A 6,000-nucleotide genomic window follows, 5' to 3' on the forward strand; every position below is an offset into this window, starting at 1 on the left:
GATGCTAGCACAGCTAAAAATCCAATTACACAATTTAAATATTCTTAATTGTACGAGATTTTAAAATCAGTGGTTACAGATAATTTTGAATATTCTTAGGCAGTAATTAGCATCTGTATAAATTGTGACTTATTTTACATCCTGTGGCTTCAGAATAGGAAGTGAGAATAAACATTTGATTTAGAAAGCCTGATAGATGGCACAGACTGTGAAACTTTTAAGTGTTTGACCTGAAGACATTTTTTATTCCAGCAGAAATCTAACTCATTCAGATTTAACTGTTATTCTGGCCTTTACTCTTGCTGAGAAGAGATATTATAGTGTTGTGTAAGAACAGTATAAGGAATCGTTCATGAAATGAGCATGGGATAAACTTCATAGCACGCAGGCTGGTAAAGATGATCTGCACAGAACTGATTGTTTGCAAAACAAACATAAACTGCGATAGCAAAGCCAATGCAGCCACCCATCCAGGCTGATGTTGCAATATATGATGCTGCCTCATTAGTAATGCAAAGAAATAACTACACAAAGTTCATTTACTAAAGTTGTATTACACAAATACTCTAAAATCCAGCTGTAGGTTTCCACATGGAGCAGGCCATCAATTGCATTTCCAGGTAGACTCCCCAAGAAGAGAGCCAGTAAGAACCCATCTTTTTAATGTAAATGAGGAAATACACACACTCATTTCTTAAGGGTGAGGTTGCTTATTTTTCACCTACATACTCAGGAATGAGTAACACTACTGTGGCAAAGAGCATGCCCTTATCTTTCTCACATCTGAAGTCCCATCAATCACAGTAGAAGCTCCTGTTACTCCCAAAGCCACTGCAGAAGAGATGGCTGCATGCTGACAGTTGCTTTCCTTGGTTTTCTCTCCAGGTGCCAACAGTATCAACTCCAGAGTAAAACTGTTTGGTAAGATGAATGGCTGAACAATTGACAGAACACAAGGACTTTAGTTCATCATGGTCAGCTTTCAGTTTGGCACTGAAATCTAGAAAGAGACTCACCACCACCACCACCACCACCACCACCACCAACAACAACAACAACAACAAAAGTGAGAGAAAGCTGCAACTAACAATTAATTTTCCCTCCAATTACCTCCTTTTTTGCTTTCCACCAGCCAGGGCAGATATGATGTCTGCAGTGATGTTCAAATACTGGTTTATACCAAAGGCCCAGGGTTTCCCTAGACCCCGTGCATCACCATGGTGTGCTCATGAACTTTTCCTACAGTTCACTGCTGTAGGATCATGACTTCTGACACCAGAGAAGTTTATTTAGGTCCTGTAGCTGGCCTTTAACCCTGAGCTACTGAAGCCTGTTTTCTAACACATATAGGCAAGGTCCTCTGCCTTGAACCCTGCTATATCTGCAGTATTTTGTATATGCTAGTATGAAAGCAGAGACTCCCCTCCATATTTCAAATACGTTCAAAAAGGCAAAAAGCTCTTTCTCTCCACAACTTAGTTATACAATCTTTCTCCCATATTTTCAGTTTCCTAAGGGGAGGTGTCATTTGGTTATATCATTTTTAAAATCAAAAATATTCTTATGTTCAGACTTAGTAAATTTTCTTTTTAGACCTCTGCCTATTTTACAGCAAGGTTGGCATCTTGAAAGCTGTCCTATTTTGCTAATTTTATAGCACAACATCCAAATTACTTTCCTACCTTTATTTAAGTTTAACATCTAGGTTCATGCAGATAAAAGACTTCATAGGAAAACAATCACTGAAGATCTCAGGGAGCTTTCCAAGGACATATTCATGTTCTATATTGCTATTCATGTTCTTTTCTTTAATCTGGGTCTAATTTGGCAGATGAGCACCATTTCAAATGACAGCAATACTAACTAGTTAGGGAAACACAAAACTAGGTAGAATAATATCACAACAGCAAGTGTTCTTGATAACCTTCAGTTAGAAGTTTAGATGTCTAGACAGTCTACAAGTCTAGAGCAACTATTTTAATTAATAGTAAAAAAGCTGATGGCGATGCCAATTTTGACAACACGTAGCTTTAAAGTACATCAAAAATACCACAATTTAAGTAATCTTACTATTAACACGGGGAAATATATACAATACACACCGGAGGTGAAACAGTGCACTACAGTGCGTTTGCATGAAAATATAGGACTTTTTTCATAGTGCCAGTGTGAAAAGATACACTGTTTTAGCAGGTTTATCATAAGTTGCTAATGTGTTCCACACCTTAAAATGCCTGGAAATAAATATTTGGTCGAATCTGCCCAACCCCCTGGATGAAAAAAACTGATACAGGTGTGTTGGTTTTGACTATGCCATAGAGGCACTGATGGGAAGCTACATCTCTCATGGATGGAGCATTTTCTACCTATCCATATGGACACTGGGAGCTAAGGTCTCTAAGAGCAGCCTGCCGCAGGGTTACTGCTTCAGAAGAGGCGAGAAGAGCTTCCCAAGCCTGCTTGTCTGTCCCCTCTGTAGGGTTTGCTGAGAGGTTTGGCTCGTATTTGAAACCTGGGCAAAGGCACACTTCAAAATAGTGAATTCCTTTTGTACAAGAAAGTACCTATCTCCACCAATCCTTTTAAAAAGGGCTTCTAGCAAAGTAATTTATGGGTCTGGCAGACGAGGGAGCAGGAAGCGTAAGTGGGAAAATGGCTGTTATGAAACTGCTCTGTCCTGGGCAAACTGGGGAAAGAGCAACTTTCAGACAATAGCACATCTGGTATGAAAACATGGTTCATAAAATACTTTTTCAGGCAATGCAAAAATAGCAAAACAGGAGTCAGCTTTTGGTCCAGTGGTCGCCACATTTGCCTGACTTAAACATTCACTGATTAAGCTAATCCCTGCTCTGCCCCATTTTCTCCAATGTTGCCCACTAAGTCACTTGTTTAACAGAGATTAAATGGGAACTTTATTATTATTTACTGACCTCCGAGCTTTTAGGATTCCCTCATTTAATTTCCAAGTTCTTTCCAGAAGACTCTAAATTTACTGCTGCATTTTTTGAGTTTTTACAGTGAAAAACTGACATTCACATACGGTCATTCATTGCCATGAGAAGTAGATCTCATTGTAGAGAGACCTGGTCTGCAAAGGGGTATAGAAACCCCAGGCTCCATTCGTGACACAGTCTCTGCATTGTCCAGAACGTTTTCCCTTGTGGGTCTTTGTAACCAGACTCGTGCTTAGTATAAAACTTGAAAAAGTATTGTTGCCCTACCCACATCTCTAAATCACACTGTGTTCAGGAATTTCAGCTCTTCCGTCTATTTAATCTGATTCAGCAGCTGAATTATGTTTGTTCAATTTCTGTGCAGCAAGAATGACTTGTTAGGCCAATATTTTTTTAAGTGTCCATTTGAACAGGGTTTGCATAGAGGACAGAATGACAACAAGCTGTCTCTGTTGCAAGAACATTAAAGACTATAATAAATTACATCAGCCATGTTCAGGTCATTTCTGTATGATCTGTAAAATTGCTCTGTGAAACATCTTCAGAGCAGGAATGCATATTTTTCATAATAACAATATCCTAAATGGTACAGAAATAGAATTGAGACTCACTTCAGCTTCTTCTAAGCCACGCTGAATGCTCTGATAGGCAGCTTGTTTTTCCTGCCAGTGGTTCTGATGGTGGTTTGCTGTGGGTGTGTATGAGGATATTTGGAGTGAGGAAATGTTAATACAAAGGGCAAGTCAGGGCCCCTGGAGCCTGTGGTGTTTTGGAGGGTTTTTTATGTTGATCACACTGGCTGCACTGGTGCCTCCTGCCAGCAGTTTGACAGGGTCCTGCCCAGACAGCTCAGCTCCACGCCGGGCATCACGTTACCTGTGAGCCCGGGGGATTTTGTTTGCCCTGCGTGGCCAACACATTTTATTTACTAACTATAGCTGTTTTACCGAGGCCAAATGAAGGCTTCATCCCTATAAAGGGCTTCCTTGCATGTGCAGTGAATGTAGGAAACAAGTTCCTCACCAACAGCTTCCTCAGCACCAAATATACTTTTGTCTTCCTTCATTACAGTGTAAAACTATTCTCATCTCTAGCACGAGCCTCCAAGAAGCAGCCAGTGTCACCTGAAAGGCACTTCTACCCCATTTCACGTGGGAATTTGTGTTTTCTTGGCTGCTAAGCTTTCGTGTCTCCTTGATCCCCCAAGGTAAGGCTGGGAAAAACATGGCACTTTCACTTGAAGAGAGCAGCTCTGTGCACCTGGTGCTGCGTGCAATACCACACCGCCTTCATTGTATTGCCAGCTTTCTTTTATTTTCAGCTTTCCCTTAGCAGGTGGCTTCAGACTGGTGGGAGAAACCGTGTCTTCCTCCCCTCAGGATGCAGCTGCAGCTGGTGTGGGGCCGGTGTGGCGCAGGGGTGGCAGAGAGGCCTACCGCCATGGGCCTGCCCTGTCAGCAGCTCCAGGCCACCATGATGGGGCTGGAGCTAGCTGCTGCCAGCGCTGGCATTAATACCAGCCGGGGGCTGCAAATTGTCTGCAATTAGAGGCCATTAGTGGCTCCCAGGCCAGCGTTAAACATCTGCAGACAGCAACTCCGAGTGGTTTCTTAACTCTTCCTCGTAAGGGAACCGGCTAGGTTTGCAGACAATAAGCTCTTGTCACCCGAAGGAGAGGTCTGGCTTCCTCCTCCAGAGCTTGCTGCAAGCACCTCCTGTCTAAAATTATTATGGTAGGGCTGAGTTTGACTCATGGGATTTATTCGTTTAAAACGGTAGATTTTAGTTTTTCGAATTTAAATCTTACTTGAACTATTAAAATGCAGGTGGAACTGATCAACTTTGAAGTCAACCTCCAAATCCAAGAGCTTATTTGGAGAGCCTAAAATAATTTTTAGGTATTTTAATGTCCAAAATTGAATCTGTTTTTGAGAGAAGAGCTTTTTTTAGACAGTTTTTAAATAATCTCTTGAGTTCTTAAAATAATTCGTTTGAATGGAAATTGATAGCTTTTAGATCATTCTACAGAGACAAGTTTGACTGTACTTTCTAAAATGTACTTTTAAGAATTGTACTTAAAGACTGTTTTAGCAAAGTTTAAGAATTACTGTTGTGTTTATAAGCATCCCAAGGTGGCAGTGTTAGGCAACCTTTCAGTTGTTTTCTGTTAGACAGCGAAGCCTTCTGTCCTGGGCAGAGAGGCAGTGGAACAGCTTTCATTTTATTATGCAAGACTCTGGATCCTTGTTTCACTCAGCAGCATCTGCCAGTAATGAAAAACAAAATGAGTTAGTGCAATTATTTCAGGGGTCTCGTGGCACACACACACACACACACACAAACACAAAAAAAAAAAAAAAAAAAAAAAAAAGATGACACAAGCTGAAACCTGCAGAAACACTGACAACAGAATTGCATTATTCATATTCTCAGTGGTCACTTTTTTGCCTCTTTCAGGGACAAGGAAAATCAAACTGAACTTTAGGTAAGAGATACCTTACTCCAGCACCCCTTGAAGATGATTATCTACTGCCTTCCCCTGCAGGGCTGGTGCAGTGTTGAGGAACTAATCTACAGACTTTATTCTGTGTAATTCAGACTTTGATGTCTCCTTATGGCAAAATTCATATCATGTGCACCCCAGCTTCTGATCCAAGAATTCCTCTGCTAAATCTAGAGAAGAACCAAGGCATCTGTTTAATAACCTAATTGCCTCAGTTGCCTAAACTTGCTTTTATGCCACCTCTTCCATATGCTAGGGATCATTCCCCTCATATTAGCACCACTGAGCCCGACCACATGTGGTGTTCTGTGTCCAGTTTGGGCTCCCCAGAGCAGGACAGCTCCATGGAATGAGGTCAACAGCTGTGATAGAGATGAATAGCGTGCTGTAACACAGCACATCTGAAAGATGTGGAGAGAAAAGGCTTTTGTTCAGCCTGGAGACAAGAAGGGAAAGAAGAGTTCTTTTGGATGTCTCCAGTTCCCTTGGGATGGAGGGACAGAAAGGATGGATCCAGACTGGTTCAGAGCTGCACAGGGG

Source organism: Aythya fuligula, chromosome Z (genome assembly GCF_009819795.1).
Source record: "Aythya fuligula isolate bAytFul2 chromosome Z, bAytFul2.pri, whole genome shotgun sequence".
Lineage (NCBI taxonomy): Eukaryota > Metazoa > Chordata > Aves > Anseriformes > Anatidae > Aythya > Aythya fuligula.